The following is a 25,405-nucleotide window of genomic DNA, read 5'->3' on the forward strand; positions in this document are numbered from 1 at the left end:
TTAGATGAACATCTTGCTGGGGTCATTTGACCCCAGTACTCTTTCCTGCCATGGCAGGGGGTCGGACTAGATGATCTGCTCAGGTCCCTTCCAACCCTAGAAACTATGAAATCTGCTCGTTGCTGGAACAACAACCCTTTTATTTTTCAGTTTCCCACCTAGGAAAGAAGAATCTGAATGTGGATTTCCTGCCATGCATGCTGAAATAAGAGGAGACTACAGATAACCTACCCAAATTTGAGTTAAGTTGATTATGTCCTAGGGGACACAGAGGCAATGACCTCAAACTTCTTATGTTATTAATGGACAAAGCGGGGAGGTATGTAATAGGGTGCTGTTAAACCCTGTCATATGGAGACCTGGGGAAGCAGCCACCTGAAAGCAGGGGTTGGGGAATGGTGGAATGGTGGCATTAAGCAACAGTTTCAGGGAATCACCCCCTGGCAAAGAGTTGAGATCAGCACAAGTTGCTGGGCCACAAAGATAAAAACAGGAAACTAAAAGAAAAAAGGGCACTAGAGAGAGAGTGAGTGAGAACCCACAGTGAGAGTGGAGACTGCCCAATGTGGAATCACCAGAGAGGAACACCGTCTCCACACCGGATGAGATACCTACAAGGCAGGTTGGAATTCTTATTACTTATCAGGTTGAGCGGCCACAGTGGAGGAAGCCTGGGGATGGAGATCCAATTGCCTGTAGAAGATAAGAGAAAGAATTAAAGAGTGAGTTGACCATGAGCCATCTATGAGGCTTGGGATGGTTAAAAGCCAGGGAATTTGTGCTTATTACCTTTGTCTCAGGGTGGGAAAATCCCAATAAAAGAAGCAGCTTGTTAAATTAAAGCACCATGAGAACAGTTAATTTGATTCCATTCAGGATTTATCTTTAATTTTTCTCCTATCAAAGGCATGGCAGATGAGCACCCAAACAGAGATGGGCTTGATCCTAACCACATAACAACCAGAGAGATGAGACTGGTACCAAACGACCTGATAAATGCATGGACTCAATTCTGTGAGCTGATGCAATGGAGCTGGGCTGATTACACCAACTGAAGATGGAGTCCACAGAACGCAGTGCAAAGGCTCAGCTATCCTTTACTCTGACACATTTTAATTTCCCGCTTTCTCCTCCTTCATCAGAGGCATACATTGATCAATACCTCCCCCCTTCCCCCGCAATGAAGAAAGTTTAGAAAAAGGATCAGGGTGGGAGTGGTATTTCCCCTTAACAGGAGAAATTGTGTACTGACAGAAACCAAAACAAAACTGACAAGCTGTTTTATTCTGCTCTGCAAGAAAGAAGACTGGCTCCAGACACAGCAATGTATTCACTGGTAAAGAGACAAATCTTTTTTTGCAGTACATGTTTTCCTTTATTATGAGTGTGTATCACTTAGCATTAGACTCAAAAAAGCCAAATTTAAAAACATTACAACATGAAACTATAGTTACTAGAGATAATTATATCACAGTATGTAGTTTGTGATGTAGTTAGTACACAGAGCCCAGTAATTGTGATATAAGATAGGGATGTCAAAGATGCAGCCCATAGGCTGAATCCACCCTGTACAGCCTGCAGTGCTGCCTTTTGGTCGTGGATTGGGGAGCCATAAGCAGCAAGTGCTAGCTGTAGCCCCGCACTCTTCATGCAGCATTCAGAGCCCATTTGATCGCACTGAACAGGGCGCAGGGAGCATGGGGGACACAGGGCCAGTTTGGGGCATCTATTACATGCGGCACCAGCGCTGGCACCAGAACGACCCAGCACGCTGGATCTGAGCCAGTCCAGATTGGGCCCACACACTGGTCATATATGCAGCATATGCCCTGGATTAGATTTAGGAGCCATTTACTGTGTTTGGTTGGAGCTAACGCATGCTGCACATGGTGCACAGGGGCTAGAGCTGGTATGCTGTACACAGCATGAAAGTCAGTCAGAGGCACACGCTGTATACAGCACACAAATATCTGGGGCCAGTCCAAATCTGGCCCATACATCCGCCCCACATGTCAGATCCAGCACTTAGGGCCAGTCCAATGCCTGCTCAACATGAGCTCCACATGCAGCCCATGCCCCAGACTGACCCTGTTCCCTGTGTAGAACATACCCTGGACCAGCCCTACAAGCCATGTGCTACCTGTGGGGCTGGGGCTGGGGCTGGCGTACACTGCATGTGAAACCCATGTTGGACCTGCCCCACAAACTGGATTTGGCACATGTGGCCAGTTGTGGGTCCAATCCAGCCTGCATATTGGCACCATGCCCCTCGTCCAGCCTGTAGGACTGAATGAGTTTGACATGCCTGATCAAAGGTAGCACTGGCTCCAAGCAGTGGAGAAATTATTTTGTGTTGCTGAAGCAAGACTCCTGAGTTATTTGCTTTGGAAAACAAAAGGCAGAGGTGCAGCTCTTGTTCTGGTGATGATCACAACAACAACAACAACTATTTCATTCAGAGATCAATTCTTTATGATCCTCTGAATTATCATCACATGGGAAGAGGTTTCTGTCTGTAAAGTTTCAGAAGGAAGGAAGGAAGGACGAATGAACAAACGAACAAATGAACAGCAGGCAGGCCAATCTCTAGTTGGTGTGAATGTGCACTGATCCCTTGTGCCCAAAAATTTTGAAGCCCAAAGCTGGCCTAATGTCTCTCCAATTATATTGATGGTTCAATAAAATATTACCAAACAAACCTTGCATCTCTCATATTCCCTGGGCCAGCATGGCTAGCACAACACTTCAACCTTACTATAGCTTCCTTCAAGTCAGTGTTGTCAGGTTAACAGCTTTCTTATAAAAAAATGTGCAGTAGGTCACAATACATTGGACCCTGCTACTGGCACAAAGCAACTTTCAAGCCAATTGATCCAAACTCCTCAACGTTTTCCCTTCCCAGAACCTTTACAGAGCATAAACTGTTTCTGCTTCCTCTGGCCAATACTAATCAAGGGAACAGGCAAAAGGAACTGTTGGGAAAGGAATTACGTTGCCCTTAGGCTGGGCAAAGAAAAGGAGAGAAGCCTAAAGGTTCAAGGGAAGTCAGAAAATTATAGTAGCAACATTTACACTTTCAGACTGCTTTACCCCTCTGGTTTTGTAGCTGAAAAGAACTGGGAATGCAGTAAGGATCAGATACAAAATTGCCTAACTAGACCTATGCAACTAAGTGTTTACATGAGGAACCAGTCCAGCATGCACACACAAATTATTTGCACTTGCAACATAAATAGATATATAAATCAGGATGGCAGTGTTGAAAATGGAAGGCCTGGTTTCCAGGCACACTGAGCATTCATGACTCAGACTGGATTCACAGCAGTATTCTAAATAAAGACACCTGGATTCATAGCCACAGAAAATAATGATGGACCCATTCACATGGGGGCACTAATTAAGGACAAGTACATTCCTAAATGGAAGCTTCCTGGAATCAGGGCCTCACTACAGAGCCAACCTATTAAGTCTTACTGTGGCTGTGCTGGAAGTACAGGTCGCAAATGCAGTTGGACAGAATCAAACTGATTCCTCCCCCACCTCCACTTAGCTCTAAATGCCATAGCAGAGTGTATAATTTAAACAGTGCCTTCTCATTCCTCATGGAGCTGTACTGGGATTTCACTGCATTCATGGAAATGCCAAGAAACAAAAATCCCAAGTGAGATTTCCACTTTATACCATTCATTTTAGTGAGCTCCCCCACCCCCTGACCCACCATCCTGTACATCAGTTGCTGGTGCATTCTCCTGAAAATGAGGACCTAAACTTAATCCCACCTGTCAACCAAACCCTACGAACAGCCTCTATTCATTATCATGCTGTAGCCACATTTGGAGTCTCACACGCAGACAATAAATATTCTCAGATTAACATCTAGAAGAGGGGAATGGAAGTATGAACACCTTAACCCGAGACTAGAATGACATATTCCATGCCTGAGGTGGCTTTGTAATAACAGCCAACAGGGTGGTTTGAAAAGTAATGGTAGAAACAGTTTCTTTATATAGACCATAGGCACCATGCGGTGTAACTTCCCCTTTTTCCCGCCTCCCCAACAAGAATTCTTCATATTGTGCTGGTGTGGTGTTAAGTGTGCATATCTAGGAGGCATGTCTCTCCAAAATGTGGATCCAAACACACATCAAAAATAACAGTTCATCTGTCACGGTTGGGAAGCATGTATGACAAGAAAATATTTGCTTTGCTCTGGTTTTGTGTTTGGTTTGCTGACCGCTTATATCAAAAAGCTAGAGCAGCTTTTTCATCTTGGGATAGTTTAGAAACATTTATAGGACAGATGGTCTAAATTTGTGGGTTTTATAAACTTAATGAGAATGTAAAAAAAAAAAAAAAAAAGAGCATATGGGCGCAATATTTTCTGGGGCTTCTTTGAGCTGGCCAAAAAGTAGCCCGCTGCAAAGTGGAGTAACAATTCATGTTGGAAACTCCTTCAAAGGCTGATAAATGACTGCAAAAAGGGTCTGCCATGGGCCGTCTTTCTTCACCTCAGTGGCAATTTCACATATAAATGTGTGCTGTGGAGAAAACATACAATTATTCTTTCCAGCAAGCAACTGTTTCTTTAAACATTGCCATCGCATCTTTTCTAAGCTCATAATCACTTGCCCAAATGGATGCCACACTGCTTCTTCACAGCCTGCACATTTGCTTATGGGGACCTGTCACAGACCAGAACAGCTCTCCTATACATAATTTGAATATAATATCCCTGAACTCTGAGAAGCAGGGTGCATTAGCTTGGGCAGAGCACCACACTAACACAGCTATAATGGATTCCGGTACTTGGGTTAGCTTACTTGGGTATCAGTACACAGCACTGTACCTTGTCATGTGGACACTTCCTCAGTTTTCCTAGGTCCCTGAGTCTAAAGGTATAACACCTGCTCCACTGGGACTTTACTCTGAAGGTCCCTAACCTTCCTGAAGGCTGCCGTTTTCTTTTTTTACTTTTAAGTTCTCTAGGCACCTGAAACTTCTACTTCTGCACCCCATTTTTCATGTGAAATCCTGAGTCTTAAAACAGAAGGGCAGTTTCCAGAGCTAGAACCCCAGTGCCCCCCATCCCAGCTAAGTGCTCCTACCTTGTAAACAACAAAGCCATGCTCTTTTTTATGCGCTTTCTGGCTCAGTGATTCTTGTGTTCCTTTTTATACAGTGGCTCAGCCTCAGCAGGTGGTGGGGGGAGGGAGGGAATAAAATGCCTTGACCCAGAAACAGTGAAGCCCAGGTGGTGGGCTCCAGGGAGGCAAGAGACATCAGTTTGAACCCCATCAGGCAGATAAGGGAATCCAATGCAAGTCTCATGCTTCGTGGATGAATGCTCACTAGTGAGCTACTCTATAATAGTTAGCTCCTCTTTGTCTGTTGGCTCCATTTCAAAAAAAGACACTAACCTCTTTTTCTCAGGGTTTGAAAGTGGGTTCTGCTCTCAAGAGAGGGTTCTGGACTCCAAACCCAAGTGAATGGAGACATCTCCCTGCAGCCATAGCTAAGAGGATGGAGTAAAGTGGGGTGGGCAATTATTTTGGACAGAAGGCCACTTACTAAGTTTCGGTAAGGCAGCGAGGGCCAAATGACAGGCAGCCAGGGGCAGATAAATATTAATTGTCTAAATTTTTTAGGGTCCCTGTGGGCCAGATAGAATGGGCTGGTGGGCTGCATTTTGCCCACCCCTGGAGTAAAGGCACCTCCCCATGTTCAATGCTTTCTCTCGGCTAGCAGGTTCTTTCAGGCAGCTCCTGGCTCAGGGTGCCAGCTTCTTCAGCACCCATTTTGAGGCATCTGCCTAGCTAGAATGATTAGTCTAGGATGATCATGCCCTTGAACAGGGGTTGGACTAGACAACCCCATGAGTTCTCTTCCAATACTATGTATCTATCTATCTATCTATCTACCAGAGGCTTACAGGCCAGGCACCAGAGTTAAATGTTGCATTAGCCTTTTGCAAGAGGGAAGTACCTAGATTTTACTCTTACTTTTATTGTACCTGAATTTTAATCTTCCTCCTCCATTTGCCTGACTTATCCACTTAAACTTCTTGCACTGCAGAGCAGGTATTGTCTCTTACTACTGGCCTCTCCTATGGACCTTCATCTCTGTAAAGGTCACCAGGTGCTTCCTAGCAGAAACATCCATGTAACATCTATGTAAGGAGCAGCTCTACTAAAGCAATAGCAGGCAGTGTATTTTGAAGTCTTTTCCTTTTTGACCAATCTAGCTATCCAACAAATCCTTATCAGGCAAAGTGGCCAGGAGTTCTAATGAGCTATCCCTAGGGCATTCTGGCAAGCAGAGATGGCACCATCTACATTGCTAGATGAAATATTTTTACAAGTATCTAGTAATCCAATGTCTTTATTCTTACAAGACTCAGCTTTCCCTTTTGTAAGGTAATACTACATGCACATACAACTCTCTTGTGTGAGCTTCTCCAAGCCAATTAAGCGCCTGTAAGCATATACCTAATACTAAGGTGCAATTAATCCCATAGAGTATTTTTTTTTCCAGTCACTTAAAAAGTTTAAATTCCATTGACTTCACAGGGATGCTTGCACTTGATGCTTGCATTTGTAACTTTGGGCATCTGAGGCTGCAAGTTCTGAAGTTCTGTAAGATGGGCATGTCACCAGTTCTTACTAAAAATGAATGATAATCTGGTCTTTAAATGTCCTTTGAGGATTTGAAGAAATTTCAACATCTTCCTGGATCAAAGCCTAACACATTAATTTGCACAGATTATGACAATGCAAGAATCTCAAATGGGCCCAATTTGCTCTAGAGAAGGCAGGAGTTAAAACTGTGTCCCTAGATTCTATGTAGTGCAATGAAAATCTGGAAATGTTTGGCAGCTACATGTACATTAAGAAAATTAAGCCTTAAGTAGAATGAGAAAATGAATAATGTTATCAGAGCAGCAGTCCCTGAAACATTTATTTTATGGAAAACTCAGTTACATTCATGGTTTTCTCATACCATCGGTTTTCAAAGTGACCCAGAATTGCACATGAACAATTATAGCTCGTCAAAGAAAGTTCATTGGAAGCATTTATGTAAACAGAAATGCTTCTCAGGACCTGGTGGGTATTGCTAGAATGTTTCAGAAGATAAATCAGAAAAGCTCTGACAAAGTAAAAGTACTCCATTTCAATATTTAACACAGCTTTGTTTATATTTTACATCTGATTATGCCTACTGTCAACCGATAACCTGTCCATACCATCAACTGGTAAACTGTGCATAAATGAACACTGTGTTCAACTTGAAGTATTTTTGGATTTTTTCTTCATAGAAAATGTCCAGTTTCTGTTTTGCTCCCGTTTGGAAAGAAGTGAGATCTCAAAATGTAGCAAAGTAAAAAAAAAAAATCATCCTCTACCCAGTATAACTAATAGAACCTAACCACATCAAAATAATTTTTCATGGGGAAATGGAGAAGTAGGAGAGGGTAGAATCTGGGCCTTTTGCCTTTGGGCGATATGGGAGGAACCCCACAACAAAATATTAGGAATTTACTGTAATTTAACTAAAATGATTGCCAGCAGAATATTTACAACTGTTGGCACTTGAGTGGCCATCTATAGGCTTCAGAGTGAACACAATGTTAAAATGGACTGAGTAATTCCCATTTTGGAACTGTTGTCTGAAAGCTAAGGCAAATAACACTTTCATTTCATGCCAGGCATTGGTTTCCACTGTTTGCTTTAGCAATATAAATACTAGTTACAATTTCTTAAAATAAAGTAACAGCTCAGATTCTGTGGCCAGGTGTGAATCTTGCAGCAAAATCATTTGCCACAAAGCTGTGGAACATATAGGGCTCCAGTTACAAAAAAATCTTTATTTGGACAAATCCTGCAGAGCACTGGCCTCAACAGAGACTTGACTGAATAAAGACCGCAAGATTTTGGCATAAAATCTGTAGATTACATAGGACTTGCTCGTCCTCTTAGCTGCTTCTCTTGAAAACACACACTTAGAGTCAGAATGTGTTGAAACCTTGCTTATTATGACAAGTGCAAATCATCCCAGAGCCATATTCTGCCCTGGTTTTAACCTCAGAGGAGTTCTTGGAGATTATATACAATAAGGAGTGACGGAATTTCACCATGTGAAAAGGTGGATGGTCCCGTTAAGAAGACTTTCCCTCCCTATGAAACCATCAAAGTCTATTTTTCTGGCTCTGATTGTCAGGTTATTTCTTGAAAAAAAATGTATAAGGTATAGATGAGTCTAAAAACAGTGTTCAGCAATGGTTTAGCAAGTATTTATACAAACAGCTGAGGACCTCTTAGAATGTCAAATGATAATTAAATCTTAAAGTGTACTTTCCAAAAATAATTGTTCTGCTGTTGTATGCTAGTTTGAAAGGAGAGTAGTAAAATCCACAGATGTGGACAGTTATAAACCTTCAGATGAGACTCGATTTCCTTGATGTCCAATGATAAAATCCACTAATAAATGTGTACAGATGCAAAGGCCTGTTTGTTGTCCTGTCAAGTCAGGCCATGTGGAACAAAAAACCTAAAAACAACCAGGAAAGGAACTAATGATGTGGCCTTGCTTTTGCCAAGATGCACTTACTGAAGTTCCTGTGGCATTTAAGGAACATAATGATGCGACATTCCTTTTAACTTTATTGTTTTGTCAAAAGCGGGTTTTTACAGCTGAAGATCACATCCCCAAGATAGTCAATTAGGTTATGCAGATTTGCGCACGCACTGTGATCTCTTTTGTGCAGCATGACTAGTTTCTTTGCTAACAGTCATTCACATTTGATGACAAAGATGAGGCTGATGTCAGTATCTCCCATATGAGGCAGGACTTTTTTTATGCTTTCCATGAAAAGCTCTTCAGATCTCGCAGTGCATCAAGGTTTTTTGGGGGGAGGGGGGTTTAATCTCCTGATAATTATTTCTGAATGTGCAAATATAGTTTTGAAGGAGGGGAGGGGAGGAGGAGGGAAGCTCTGGAGAGTAACTGAACACCAGATTTCCGCAGAATGAAAGCCATTTTAAGGCACTGTGGTGCACTCGGTGGTTAGCCCTGCTTCTACTTAATTAGGGACCTAAGTTATAAGTCCACAGCTGCACGAGAGCAGTAAATAGCTATTGCTGACTTCCTTATTGCCAATATGTACATCATGATTGTAGGGTGAAGAGCAGAGATCTTTTCATAAATGATGCTTTGTGCGGCAACGCTACTTTGATGTCATAGAAATGCTGTTACATATTTTAAAGTCCTAATTGTGGGCCATTGCGGTGCTATCAGCTTCCTGATGAAACATTAAATTTTGCCATGATTTTTCTGGTCTACAGAACATCCTTTTTATTTGTAGATTTGGGAATTAAGTCTATATCTGCCAGATGCCTGAACTGGTGTAAATCTGAAGCAATTTCAGTAGAAGCAAAGCGAGTTGTACCAATTCTCTCTATAATACATTCTCTTTCTTTCTTTCTCTCGCACATACTTTTTTTTAAGAGTACAGTATTAGAAGATATTCCCTGGATCCACTCTATTCTAATTAAAAGCACCTGTTTGCTTGTTAATAAAAGCCCTTCCTGAAAGTGCAAGCCACTTCCAGAAACCTCAGGCAGCAGAGGCACTCTTAAACCACTTTTCCCAACTAACTAAGGCCTTTGAGGGCATGCTTGCTCTACGGTGGCAATATGCCCTACCTGGGATAGCCCTAAGCACACCCTGCCAGCCTGCTCCTGTCCATGCCGATAAATACACTGGTGAAAACAGTCTGGGATTGCCCCAAGGGGTCTCAAGGGCACTGCAGAGGAACGCCAGCCTCATCTTTGCTATCTAATGTGGTTTCAAAAAAGAGAGCTTTGAAAAATGGACAGGAGAACTAGGGTCTATTCCCAACAGTCACTGGCCTGAGGGAACAGGATATACAAAGCCACTTCCTCTCCCACCCTTTGCCTGCCAAATCCATTTAGAGCACAAGCAAGCTCTTGTGTAGGAACATTTATGCAGCCCACTGCCATTCAGCATGGTGCTCTGTCCCCCTCTAGTGATGGCTAGTGGTACACATACAGGTCCAGGGATAGTTAATAGAGCTGGTTAAGTAACTACTTTCTGAGCTCACCCAGTCACATCTCATGTTTTTAGATCCAGACTTCACAGGTTCAAGCCTAACTACCAACAATCAGCTCAGGCAAAGAATTACTTTTGCCTGTTGCCTTATGCAACGGGCTTCTCTAGCATCCCTGTAATACAAGTCATTAGATGCTGTGGACTGATATCAGAATTATACATGCCTCAATTGTGCAACTGAGTTCCTTTGGGATTTGCCTAGAATTGCAGCATTTGAAAGCAGTACCATGGAACTTATAATGAAGTTGTGACAATAAGATTTCCTCCCCTGATGGAGGCTCCTATTGTTTGCCATTTGCATAGAATGCCTTAGCCTGTGTATCTTTCAAAAAGAAGTCTGAGCACAGGCCAAATAAAAAGCAAGGGCAGCTTTTCATGCAAGAAACACCTACATTCATAGAGAAGAACAGAACAGCCCTAGGACAACCACTGTTATAAGAAAAGGCAACTAAGCCAAGCAGAATTTCTTTGCATGGGGAGAGGGTTACTTAGCTATGCAGCATTGAAAATGAGATTCATAAATGCTAGGGTCAGAAGCAACCTCAACAGACGTTGAGTTTGGAGATGATCTTCAGGTAGTTAAGATGCCACAAGCAAACAATAGGTTGGGATGGAGAAGCTGGCTGGGAGGAAAGAAGGAAGGTTGCAGATAGTATTAATTGGGTACTGGGTAACTGGGATAAAACTCAAAGGGAAGCTGTACTCTGTGAGATAGGTCATAATTGAATTAGGCAGGAGGGACAGAGAAGTACTGATAAAACCTTGCCTGAGGAGCAGGGCCAGGGACAGCTGAGCTGTCACAGTCATTTCAGAATGACACCCAAAGCCAACGTGGCTGCATTTGGAGGTTTCAGATCTCCAGCTCAGGTAAGGTTTGCTAAAGCTGGGACTTCTGAGCCATCCATGGCCCAGGTTTTGACAAGCCAGGACAGGCTCATGACTTTGTGTCAAAATCTAATCTCAGAGCTGTGCAGGATTTTATAATATGGATTACAGGAACTCACCTAGCTTCATCAACAGCTTGGCCTCTACTTGCTGGAACATGGAATGAGGTCATGCATTGCTGATTTAGTGCCATCCCACAAGCCCTACATGGATCTTAATGGGAAGTAGATTAAAGAGAGATCTGCAGCCAGGATGGACATAGTTCTCCAAGTACAGCACTGAAATCAGCCCCATTCTTTCAGCCATTGGATGTAACAGATTTCTCAATCCTGTTATATATATTCCATTACCAAAAAAAAAAAAAAAAAAAGAGGAGGGAGGGAGGTTAGTACCAAGTAGTTTACTGTGGCATTGGTACCAAATAGTTTACTATGGCCTCCTCCAATCTTACTCCTGGAACAGCAAGCTCTCAGTATGCCAGGAGTTCATGAAATACAGTCTGTGTGGCACAGGGCAGTACCACACAGCAATACTTCTACATAGCTGCCCACACACTAGCACCAAAACCAGAAGCACTTAATCACTCAGCAAAGCCAAGTAGCCTGGGCACAGTGCCATGCTAATGTGGATATCCTGGTTCCAGAGGTAACACAGGGAGAGCTTGGGGTATTGCTGCTTCACACTGCTCTGAGCCATAAAAACATATACTTTAAAACAGGGCTGTCCAGCTGGTGTCCAATGCGCCCCTACAAGGAGTTAACATCTAGCCCCCAAGCTCCTGCCTAGCGGCTGCTCTCCCTCATGACTCCTGCTGCTGTGCAGGTGGGAGTCTCCACTCTCCCTGTCTCATCTAGTTTCAGCTTCCTACCCCACTCCTAAAGGTGGGATAGGGCTGGGCAGTGGGAGGGTGCACCCCATGCTGCAGGGGATGACCTGGGTTGCCCATGCAGTAAGAGAGGAGCTAGTTTGCCCGCTCATAAGGCTAAGACAGAGACTGTGCTGTTAATCCAGCAGAGGACAGCTGGGCTGCCCACAGGGCAAAGGTTGGAGGGGTGGGAGGCACAGGGAGGAAGGGGATACTTGACGGAGACATCAGGAGTGGCCTATGCAGTGCGTGCCCCTTTCTTTCCTCTCCCTCCCCTCCTGTCCAGATCATACAGCCCTGCCCTAAAAGAAGCAGAATTTGAATGAACACCAGGCTCCAACAGGAACTCAGACCCAGACAAGCCTGTAGCACCTGGATCAATCATATCTGGGTGGTTCACAACCCAAGTCTGCTTGCTGCAGCTTTTATTTCAAAGGGAACTGCTTCCCCACTCACTCAGCTGGAGCTCATTGGCAATCCCATGCAGCTGATGGGAGAAGCAGCATCCTTTGAAATACAAGCCACAGCAAGCTGCTTGAATATCTCAGTGGCCCCAGACAGCTGTTTGGTGCATCGATATACATAACTCTGGTTACTACGCAGAATCTTACCTTCACATGAGGGTTAGGCAGTAAAAGCAAGTTAGACACCTATACTAAACCTTGGCTTCACCAGTATAGATACAGCTCATTCTTTAATGTTTGTACAAGCTGTAGTCTCCTGTGTCCTAGCTTTAGTATAATCTACACGGAGGAAATGGGGGAAGAGGCAGTAGGCAGTCATGTCTACATAGAGAAGAGTCATTTTGTGTACCATGTCAAGGTAAACGCACTAACTGGTCTTGGTCTGGGATATCTCCCTCAGACTCTGCCTGCCCTCAACAGCTCCCCTGCTGTCTGTGTAGAGCTCTCTATTGCCAGAATGAGGCTGGTATGCACAGAAGTCAGGACTTTCTAGAGCTTGGCATCAAAAATATAGAACTGTCTCCTACAGGGACTACCACTTTCCAGTCCAAAATCCAGAGTTCACTTTGTACATGCATTCCCAAACAATTCACAGCAGAGCTAATAAAAACCACCTACATGCAATCTTTCCCCCAGAGGGGAAGAGCAGAGAGAACCCCACCTGGGAAAGGTTAGTCATTCTGAAGAAATTTTGAAAAACACACATGGGAGTTTGGCATGTGTTCTTCTAACTGCCCTGGGTAGCTATAAAACCCCTCCACCACTATGTCTATTTGCAAATTAAGAAGCTTCTTCATAAAGTACCTGGCAAGTCCCTTCATCCTACCATACCACAGCTTTGCCATCAGCAAAATGGGCCTAAAACTATTTGCATCCAGTCGCCATTTGGCTGCCTTGCAACTTGCTTTATAAGTTCTTGAGGATGTAAACCATTTCTGACTTTAGGCAGATGCAGAACCTAGTCTAGTAAGGCCAGTGTCTCACCTGCTGCTTCTCAGTCCTACAGCACACAATAACAAAAATTTTCCACACTGAACGTTTCATTTTTAAAAGTCATGTATATGCCAATAAAATCTAGTATCAGTTGGCAGGAAAGTACATCTCATACCATCCTCATTCACTAAAATATATGCCTTTCCCCATTTTATCTCTTTCAAGAAATGAGACTTTTACAATAAGGTCTACATTTGGTTACTGAGAACCAAATTAAGGGATATATAAGACTGGAGGATTATGTGGGTTTGCACTGTACACATCTTCTTCATCATTTCAAGGATGCAAATTGAAATAATTCACAAACTGTTATTATAATTCAGTTTAAAAAATGGTAACTTAGTCAAGGTGTGTCTGTATTTGAAAGAGGGTCATTGAGGGACAGTTTTTAACCCATTAAAAGAACAACTGAAGCAATACTCGGTCTCTAGCTTAAGATTTACTGTACAGTAGTTCAGACAAAGGTTATCCTGCCAATGGTATTTACACTAGAAGTGAGTGGCTGCTTATATACCCACCTACAGGCATTGACTTGTGGATACCCCCAAATTACTGACTGACGCACAAGGTAGCATTTCTGGAAACAGTGATTCAGTGAAGTGGGGTGACTAAATGAATCTTTTCCCCTCCCACCAAACCCAACTCCCAGACACCCATAACCTCAGGTCTGTGGTATGACTGTCTTTTGAGGCACTTAAAAATGTTAGGAGTGTACAAATATCTTGAAATTGTGCACCAGATCTCATCATTTACATTGCTCACAGCTCCCAACTCTGGCAATTTACCTGCAAATAACATCGCTTTGATTTTAATACATATAGTACATAAATCAACAACAAAAACAATAACAACGGAAAAAAAAAAATTATTTCCCTAGATTTTTCTGCACTCTTTAGATTATAAAGTTATTTAATTCTCAGTGTTTTGGTAAATGATTAATGTGTTGTGTTAATTTACTCTCTCGTCACAAACTACAAGATTTTCTTGTACGCACTTTTGATTTTAAAAAAGTTATTCATTCAAATAATTTCTCCAAATGCAATTTGCTTACACTATTTCTATTACAGTAGTACCTGAAACAATCAAACAAGAGATTGTGGCATTGCTGCAGTAGGAGATGAATTTATAAATAGTAAGAACAGTCAACTGCATAAAAGAGCCAAAAATCTAAGGCCCCAATTTTACAAAGATCCATGCATACACTTTATTACCACGAATTGTCCCATAAAAGCTTTATTTACAAGCAGGCCTTGTAATTCTAAAGTTGCTTACTTTAGATAATCAGTACTCAGTGTTGGAAAAATCAGAACTATTTTGACGGGGTATTCGAGTCAAAGAAATGGAGTTAAGCAAAAATTTTACTACAAAATTTTTCCACATGCAACTTTGGTAATACCTACAGATTTCACAAATATGTTAATTAAAAAAATGAATCGCTTTTAATTCCAAAATACTATTTTTATAATTTACAAACAAAACACTATGCTTGGTTTTGAAACTTTCCAGTTAAAAAAATACGTTTTCTTTATTTTGATTTTTTAAAATAAAAGTAAAACAGCACACAAAAACAAATAATTTGAATTTTGTTAAAATAAAGAGTTTCATCTACCACCAAATTAAGGCTTTTTGGTTTTTTATTTTCTTGGTTCACCAACATGTTAGAAGTTTGTTTTCTTTCTCGGTCAGAAACATTATTCTCCCCAAATTGCCAACAAGCTAAAAACTCCATTTTTCACCCAGCTCGGTACATACCTCTCTCCCATAACTACAATCAGACTTCTGGTGTAACCATGATTTTGTTTTTCCAGTAGGAATGTGAAATATTAGAAAACATGTATTTACCAGTCACTGTTTTGGCAAGCTTTCCTGCCTGTGAACTCATTTGCTAAAATATATCAGGAGATAGGAACACAATCAAAGAAAATCCACATCACATTTCTACTAAATAATAGTGGAAGGCTCAGAGGGGAAAGAGATCTGTAATAATAATAATACTTTCTTAAATAAGAAATATTTCTTCTTATTAAGAAATAATAATTTTTTAAAACAAAGCCACATTGATGAGGGCCCAAATTAATTGGTGCACTTACACCTGGGATGAATTTGCTTCAAAGTTTTCATAGCCCAGCAGCCCCAGTTTTCTGTACATAGACTGTAAGTGAAGTCATTCCCTTCACCAGGAGGCAATCAAGCTGAAGAAATCAGCAACACCTGTTCTGTTTGTAAAAGAACAACAACAAGCTGAGATGTTGATCATTTACAGTAAGAGGGATGCCAGCTTTGCCAAGATTTGTTTTGGCCTCTGGTAAATCTATGTCTAATAGTCAAGTGATGCATTTCATGGAAAATAAGCTGCACCTGGATTTGAGTCATACCTTGTCCCCTTGAAAACCTGTCATATCCTCCCACTTAAACGTCTCCGATACAATGAACACATGAACATAAACAAGGCCCTGACTCTTTTGCCCTGTCTCTCTCCATTCCAGACAGGAAATATAAAACAGCTAACAGACCAAGATGCATGAAACCCTTTCTAAAGCTACTTTGGGTCATTTGTTTAATATAATCCAGAATCTCTTTTCTATACCGGACAAGTTTCCTACCATGTGTTTAACTTATTGCCTTACCTGCTGGTGGATTTCCATCAAAAATACCCACACAGAATGAAAGCTGGAGGCAACATACACCAGAAGCTAAAGGGAGCTTTGAAAGGACAGTTTAGTAGCGCTAATGTGGTACGTGAATTCATAAAAATGTTTGTGAGGGACGGGACAGAGGTATTATGGCAATGCAAGTCATATCAGTAAACAATGTGAATGAACTTGAGTACAGACTGGAGTCTTCCTGGGAACACACAGCCGATCTCATAGGAAGGAGAACTGTCAAGACAGGTCACTACACTCAGCTAGACTGCTTACCAAAGGACATTCCCAAGCATCATAAAGATGCTTCACTCCCAGACTTGTCAGATAGGATGTCAATTATCTTTTCTTTAGAGCTCACTGCCAGAACTCCTGGCCTACTCTCTTCAGGGTATTAAGATAAGCACTGATGGAAGCACATGTATGTAGCATCTAGCAAAAAAAAGTATATTGTTTTTCCAGCAGCACCAAGAAGTCCTAACTGAGAATAGGTCCTATACACATCAAAAGTGACAGTCCTTACCACAGGCAGCTCATCACTAAAGCCTTAATTACCTTGCTGAAAATGTGTAGAGATGGGATTGAGGAAGTAGGAAGAGGGGTAAAATAACTAAGCCCCCAAACTGTAAACAGAGAAGTGGAGAGAAGGCATCAGAGAGGAGCCAAGAAGACAACTTGGTATTTTCTCATGAACAAAACACCCAGCGTGATCCTGAGTTTCCCTAACTACATCAGGGTACATGAGGGTAAATACAGCCAGGACTGTTTGGTGCCAGAAACACAAGGACATGAACCTCAGCTGTGTGGACTTGCCCACTAGGTCACACTACTTTTGGATGATGATATAAAGCAATTACTGAAATACAAAAGTGCACATCTCCAATTTTAGTTCGCTTGGTTGTCTCACTGCCTTTCAGCCTAGGACTGGGCTGATATTTTTTCTCCCTCCTCCCCATCACTTTGCAAGAAGGTGAAAAAACCAAAAGCCAAATGCTTGAGTAATTTCCCAGCTTTCCGATCAATTGTATTTCTGTTCATTTACAGATTGGCAACTGTGGACATCAACTCGCTTGAAAACGAGCAGTGATCATATCTCTTTTTCACATTTAACAATTAGAGTTTCCCTTATTATGCTCCCTCCTGCAGGGCCACATAGGTAGATATAAAGGGAAAATTAAAAGGACTAAGAGTCACTTCAACAGTCACTTCCCAGGACCACCCATGTCCTAATGACTTCAGAGCTAGCAAGTGGCCTTATTTGAAGGTGTTCTACATTAGTTGCCATAATTTAAGTGCCAGACAGACTGTAAAACCTCCTAGACCTACTACCAGACAGGCTTGACAGTGGTAATGGGACACTCCAGTAATTCAAACTAAATACAGCATCTCTGCTAACAAATCATATAAAGAACTTCAGTTGCCATAAAACAGCTGGCAGGATTTTTCCTTTACTGATTTCTACCTCCTTCTGGTTACTTGTTCCAATTCCATTCCCCTGCTCAAAATACTGTCCTTCTCCAAAAGGGAAATAAAGAGCTAACATGTCAGATAAAACATGCCCCAAGGAGTTCAAAGAAGAAATAATGCCTTGGCACTGATATTGTTAGCACCACTGTGCAAACCTGTTGAAGAGAAATCAGAAAGGCATGGAGAAGTACTCTTTCTAGACACATGGCATTGTTAATCTTTTTAAATGCCATACTTGTCATTTGATTAAAAATAAATAAGACCAAAGCACATGATAATACATGAAACCCATACACATGGCCCTACTGTATTTAAGAATCAGGTCCTAACGTTGTTCTTAGGGCAGGGAGAAAAAAAGGGGCCTAGCCTGAGAAAAGTAAGACCAAGAGCTTCCAGGAATATCACGGTTGCACTGTATGGTTTGTACTTTTGGGATCTGTTTTTTTTTTAAATTTATTAATTATATATTTTCATGGAAGGTATAAAAGCCAAAGACCTTTTAACCAAATCGGAGTAAAACTGGGCTAAGTGCAAACCTTTAAAATCAGAGTCTAGCTGGAAGTCAAGCCTCAGCCAACAATGAATACTCTCCTCCATGTGAACATATTAGCACAGTAATCAGGGAAATGGGTTCTGGTCTCAGTTTGAAAAGTGACCTGCTGTGAGACTCCAGGAAAGTAATTTCATTTACATTATCTTTATTGCAGCCAAATTAGCTTGATGGTTTTTAGAAGAGGGGTATTCTCCTACTCTGCCTTCATACAATACTTAGCCAACAGGGCCCAGAATATTCATTCTGATCTTGTAGGCACTAACAGAACACACATCAGAAATCTTCATGTTTTCCTCTGCCCTGATACTTACATTTGTCCATGAACAACTTCCAGCCAACAGGCAGGCCACTTTCAAGCTGTTTCTCTCTCATTATTTGAAGCATATGCCTGGTGAATAGTTACCCAGTTCTGTGCCCACATTTGCTTAATTCAAACAAATTAAATATTTAGGTTTCACAGTTATGGCATAAAGTATCAGTACGAAAAAACCCTCCAGGCGCCTTAGCAAGACAACTTAACAAAACTTGCCTCAAAGCCCTAAGCTACCATAACTCAGCTAACTCGCATTATAATGCATCCATCCCTAGACCTGGTGGCTACCTGCCCATTTCATGGTAAGGCAAGAATCCACCCACATTCCCTACCTACTATCAGGCTATTTTTACCCACCTATCTACCAAACAAAGCCCTGGTTTCTCTGAAGTGGCTGCTTTCCTCCTTTCATGTTGACAGCTGCACTATGAGTAGAAAATTCATGGAAATAAAGGAAAACAAGGTTTTTTCAGTAAACATGATATCTTTTATTAGACCAACTAAAGAGTTGGAAAAAGTGTTCTTTGCAAGCTTTCAGGTATAAACACCATTCTTCAGGCAGAAGGAGAGAGAGCATGAAGAAGGGTGTTTGTGCCCAAAAACTTGCAAAGAACAATTTTTTCAATTATTTATTTGTTCTAATAAAAGATACCACACTTACCCAAAGAATCTAGTCTGCCTATGTCCTTAGAACAGGTGTTTTTAACCTTTTTTAACAAGTGTACCCCTTCTGCCGCAAAGTTTCAGCTCATGTACCCCTTTATTTTTAATATATTTGTTTTTAAGAGGTAAGGGCGACAGATTAAGGCCTCTGTGGTGAGGGAGGGAGTAGGGCTGGGGCAGAGGCAGGGGCAGGCATTGCACAGCTGGGATGGAGTACAGGGCAGAGATGCAACAATGGTTCATCCAGGGGGAGCAGGGAAGGGTTGGCAGCTCCCTCTGCTGTATGCACCCTTGCAGAGGTCTGAGAAGCACGTGTCCTCCAGATCTGCGCATGGGGCAGAGGTAGCTGCTGATGCAGGCTGGACTCTGCACCCCACTGCCGCTGCCCCAAGAGCTGCACAACACCATGTGCCTGCTGCTGCTGGGCGGCCAGGGGACAGACACACACGCAGGCAGATGCAGACACACACAGAGATGCAGACACACATACACACAGATGCAGAACCATGCACACAGATGCAGACACACCATCCCCCAGCATCAGGTAAGTGTGTGTGGGGAGAAGGGGTGTGGGAGAGGGAAGGGGTGGGGCAGAGCCAGATTGGGAATGGAGGTGGGAAGTGTGTCTCTGTGACTGTGAACAGGACCAGGGGGGATGAAGGGCAGCGATGCCCCTCTGCAGACTGCACACGCGCCGCCCAGCAAGCTGGATGGGGCAGGGCTTGCACCCAGTGGCTGCCACCATCACCACCACTCACCATCCTGCACAACTGCCACTGCCACACCTGCACCACTTTCCTACATCCCGTCACATATGCCACTCCATGAGCTGCTAACAGGCCTCGTGCCCAGCCAATTGTGCTTCACCCAAGAGCAGCCTGCAGAGCTGCATGTGTGATGGGCTGTAGGAAAGCAGCGTGGGCATAGCAATGGTGGTGGTGTGGGACAGTGGGCAGTGGTAATGGTAGCAACCACCACATGCAGGCCCCCCACTTCATGCTGGCTGGCTGGGTGGCACATGTGAGGCCCACAGAGAGGCATCTTGGTCTGTTAGCTGTTTTATATTTCCTGTCTGGAATGGAGAGAGACAGGACAAGAGTCAGGGCCTTGTTTATGTTCATGTGTTGTGTATGTGTATGATTGCTCAGAGCTCCAGTATGAAGCTGGAGATAGATAGGCCTGTTGAAAGTCTCTGGGTTAAGGTCAGAGGGGAGAGCAACAAGAGTGATGCTGTGGTGGGTGTTTGCTCTAGATCACCAGACAAGGGAGAATTGATAAATGAAATTTTGTTCGGATAATTAGTGGAAGTTTCCTGATCACAGGTCCTGGTTCTCATGGGGGTCTTCAATCACCCTGACATCTGCCAGGAAGGCAATACAGAAGTGCAGAGGCAATCCGGGAAGTTTTTGGATAGCACTGGAGATAACTTCCTGGTGCAAGTGTTGGAGAGACCAACTAGGGGCTGTGCTCTTCTTGACCTGCTGCTCATAAACAGGGAAGAATTGGTGGGAGATGTAGAAGTGGCTAGCAACTTTGGTAGCAGTGATGATGATCAAGTTCAGGATCCTAGCAAAAGGAAGAAAGGAAGCAGCAGAGTCTGGGCCCTGGACTACAGAACAGCAGACTTTGACTCCCCCAGGGAACTAGGATCCCCAGGATCCCCTGGGAGGCCAGTCTGAGGGAGAAAGGACTCCAGGAGACCTGGTTGTATTTTTAAGAAACCTTACTGAGGGTGCAAGAACAAATCATCCAGATGTGTAGGAAGAATAGCAAATGTAGCAAGTGACCAGCCTGGCTTAGCAGAGAATTAGTCAGTGAGCTTAAATACAAAAAGAAAGCTTACAAGAAGTGGAAGCTTGGACAAACAACTTGGGAGAAATATAAGAATATTGTTCAGGCATGCAGGGATGAAGTCAAGAAGGGCAAAGTGCAACTGGAGTTACAGCTAGCAAGGGACATGAAGGGTAACAAGAAGGGTTTCTATGAGTATGTTAGCAACAAAAGGAGGTTCAGGGAAAGTGTAGGTATCTTACTCAATAGGAGAGGCAACCTAGTAACAGATGATGAGGAAAGGGGTGAAGATCTCAATGCCTTTTTTATCTCAGTCTTCACAGGCAAGGTCAGCTCCCAGGCAACTGCATCGGGCAGCACAGTTTAGGGAGAAGGTGAGCAGCCCTCAGTGCTGAAAGGTTTCATAGATTTTGTAGATATTCAGGCTGGAAGGGACCCTGGAGGATCATCAAGTCCTGTCCCCTGCCCCAGGGACAGGAAGTCAGCAGGGATAATAGGATCCCAGCAAGATAAACATCCAAATGTCTCTTGAAGGCATTCAAAGTAGATGTTTGAACCACCTCTGGTGGCAGTCTATTCCAAACCCTGGGGGCTCGGACAGTAAAGAAGTTCTTCCTATGCCCAGCCTGAAACGGTCGCAGAAGAATTTGTGACCATTTGATCTTGTCATTCCTTGGGGCGCTGTGGTGAACAGACATTCCTCCAGATCCTGGTAAACACACCTAATAAACTTATAGGTGGTAACCAGATTGCCCCTGAGCCTGCGCTTTTCCAGGGTGAAGAGTCCCATGGCTCTCCTCTGCACTCTCTCAAGCTTCTCCACATCCTTTTTGAATCGTGGAACCCAAAACTGGACGCAGTACTCCAGCTGCGGCCTCAACAAGGCCGAGTACAAAGGGAGAATGATGTCCCAGGTTTTGCTTGAGAAGCATCTATGGATGCACGCCAGTGTTTTGCTCACTTTACCAGCCACAGCATCACATTGAAGGCTCATGTTCATCTTGTGGTCAATCATGACCCACAAGTCCCTTTTATCCGTGGTGCTAGCCAGCATAGCACTGCCAAGCCTATAAGCATGCTGCAGGTTTTTCCTCCCAAGGTGGACAACCTTGCATTTTTCGGTGTTAAACACCATCAGGTTCTCATCCGCCCATTTCATAAGCCTGTCAAGATCTGCCTGGATCACCCTCCTGTCCTCAGGTGTGGATGCTTTACCCCAAAGTTTGCTGTCATCGGCAAACTTGGCCAGTCCGCTTCTGACACCAATGTCAACATCATTGATGAAGATATTAACAAGTAAAGGCCCTAGGACAGAACCTTGAGGGATGTCACTGGTCACAGGGCACCATGACGATTGACTTCCATCAACCACCACCCTCTGGATCCTGCCATGGTGCCAGTTCCCCAGCCAGCAGATCATGGTGATGTTCAGGCCGCAGTTAGCCAGTTTTGCCAAGAGGTGATCGTAGGATACCAGATTGAAGGCTTTTTTTAAAGTCAAGATATATGACATTAATCTCTTCTCCCTTGTCTAGGTGATAGGTCACCTGTTCATAAAAGAAAATGAGATTGGTCATGCAAGACCTACCCACAACAAACCCATGATGGCTATCCCTCAGGACATTGTCATCAGCTATCCTGTATAGGATGGCCTCTTTGATAATCTTTTCCAAGACCTTCCTCAGGATAGGAGATCAGGCTGATGGGTCTGTAGTTTGCCATATCCACTTTCCTCTCTTTCTTGAAGATGGGCACCACATTGACCTTCTTCCAATCTTCAGGCACTTCACCAGAGCACCAGGAGTTCTCAAAGATCTGTGCCAGGGGATGAGCTATGATGCCTGCCAGCTCTTTAAGTACCCTTGGGTGTAAACCATCAGGGCCAGCTGACTTGAAGGTATCCAGCCTGTCAAGGTGTTCCTTCACAAGATCAGCTTTGATGGATGGTAAGGAATCTCCTTCACCTGGGCCTCCCTGCCCTGCAGTGGGCAGGGCCGTCCCATGGGACTTGTGAAAAGCTGACGCAAAGTACCCATTTAGCAAGTTTGCTTTTTCCTGGGCATCGGTTGTCAGTTGTCCCATCTGGTTTAGCAGGGGTCCAACGTTGCCCTTGCTTTTCCTCTGGCTCCCCACATATTTAAAAAAGGACGTTTTGTTGTATTTGGTGATATTTGTAGCCAGCTAGAGTTCCATTGCAGCCTTGGCTTTCCTGGTTTGCTCTCTGTAGGTCCAGACCAGATCAGAGTATTCCTCCTTGGTAGCGGATCCTGTCTTCCATCCTTTGTAGGTCTTCCGTTTAAGATGCAAGAGATCCATCAGGTCCCTGGGGAGCCAAGGGGGCTGCTGTGCCCTTTTGCTGCCTTTCCTCTGAGACAGGATGGACTTCGCTTGCACATTCAGGATTGCTTGCTTGAGGAGCAACGACTCATCCTGAACTCCCCTCCCCTTTGGGTTGTGGCCCTTTAGGGCCTCACTGACAGCCTCCTGAGCTTGTCAAAGTCAGATTTCCTGAAGTTAAGGACTTCTGTATTACTGAATGACTTGCCAGCTTTACGGCTGATAGTGAAGGTGATCAGTTCGTGATCACTGTCACCCAGCTTCCCTTCAATCATTAGGTCACTGATTAGGTCATCTCTGGTTGCTAGAACCAAGTCGAGCAGCGCTTTACCTCTTGTCGGCCTGTAGACTTCCTGTGTCAGATAGAGGTCATCCATGCATGAGAGAAAGCTTTGCGCCTGCTCAGATTTGGCTGAGTGCTCCTCCCACAAGATGTATGGGTAGTTGAAGTCGTCCATGACAACCATGGTCCTGGAGCATGCGGCGTCAGCCAGTTCCTGGGCGAACTCCTGGTCAAGATCTTGACCCTGGGTAGGGGGTCTGTAGTAGACTCCCACCATAGTATCCCCTGTGCTGTGTTCCCCATGGATTTTAACCGAGAGTGTCTCAAGTCCACCAGGGGTGCCAATGTCAGTTTGCAGGGATGTGTTGCTTTCCTTGACATAGAGAGCTACGCCCCCACCCCTTTTGTCCACTTGATCCCTCCTGTACAGGGTAGAGCTGTCTATACCTGTGGCCCAGTCATGGGTGGAGTCCCGCCGGGTCTCTGGTATCCCTATGACATCATAGTTATTTGCATTTAGCAGTAGCACAAGTTTCTCCTGTTTGTTCCCCAAGCTCCTGGCATTTGTATATAGGCATGCAAGTGTCCCCCCCTTGGGGGCCCTTGCCTTGCCTACAGTTTGTTCTAGGGCTGGGACAGGGGTGGGGTCCCTTAAGTGCCTTGGTCTTCCGGCTTTGCAAGGGTTGCTCAGCAGGTCAGCAGTGGCAATAGTCCCTCCGTCCCCCAGTCGGCTTAGTTTAAAGCCCGGTGGAGCAGGTCAGCCAGTCTGGCTGAGAAAAGCCTTCTACCCAGCAGAGAGAGGTGGAGGCCATCTCTACCCAGCAGCTTGCTGCCTCTCTCACCAAAGAGCAGGCTGTGGTCATGGAAGCCAAAGACTTCCCGATGACACCAACACTGCAGTCTTTGGTTTACTACCTGGATCCTCCTCCTTCACAAACTCCCGCACTAACTCACATGCTGGGCCCAGGAGCACGCCTGTTTGCATGGTCTGTTCATGAGGCTGCCGTCATGCGGCTCCCTGGGGGGCTGGGCAAAGTAGGAGCTGGGGGAGGGAGGAGCATGACCATCCTTGGCCCACTCAGCCTGCTCCCAGTTGACTAGGTTCTTCCCTCCACAGGCCCCTGCTTACCTGCAGGCAGGCCAGGGCTCATTGGGGGTCCTGCGGTCTCTCCTGAGGTTCCTAGGCTTACAGGGCCACAGTGGGCTTACACCTGCATGTCTTGCACTGGAGCCTGGACTCTAATCAGGCTTTTGCCATTGACAGGCCCTTTTTAAATTGCCTAGCTGAAAGACCAGGTTAGGAACTATTTTGAAAAGCTGGACATGTACAAGTCCAGAGGGCTGGATGCAATGCATCTGAGGGTGCTGAGGGAGTCAGCTAATGTGATTGTAGAGCTGCTGGCCAATATCCCTGAAAAATGCTGGTGACTGGGGGAGGTCCCAGATGATTGGAAAAGGGTAAATATAGTGCCCATCTTTAAGAAAGTGAAGAAGGAGGATCCAGGGAATACAGACCAGTCAGCCTCATCTCAGTCCCCAAAAAAGTCACGGAGCAGGTCCTCAAAGAATCCATTTCTAAGCACTTGGAGGAGAATAAGATGATTAGGAACACTAAGGACAAGACCTGCCTGACCAACCCAATTGCCTTCTATGATGAGATGAGTGGCTCTGTAGATGCAGGGAAAGCAGTGGACGTGATATACCTTGACTTAAACAAGACAAGATTCCTTGATCAAATGTGATATCTTTTTTTAGAACAACTAAATAGTTGGAAAAATTGTTCTTTGCAAACTTTCAGGTACAAATATCCTTCTTCAGGCATAGGGAAAATCTGAAGATGCCTGAAGAAAGGTGTTCGTACCTGAAAACGACCAATCCAGGATCGAGGTAAGACTAACTGGCCTATAGTTTCCTGGGTCCTCCTTCCTCCCTTTTTTGAAAATGGGAACCACATTGGCCCTTTTCCAGTCCTCTGGCACCACACCAGAACACCATGAGTGCTCATAAAGCCATGCCAGGGGTTC

Source organism: Crocodylus porosus, unplaced genomic scaffold (genome assembly GCF_001723895.1).
Source record: "Crocodylus porosus isolate Cpor-Errol unplaced genomic scaffold, CroPor_comp1, whole genome shotgun sequence".
In the NCBI taxonomy this organism is placed as follows: domain Eukaryota; kingdom Metazoa; phylum Chordata; order Crocodylia; family Crocodylidae; genus Crocodylus; species Crocodylus porosus.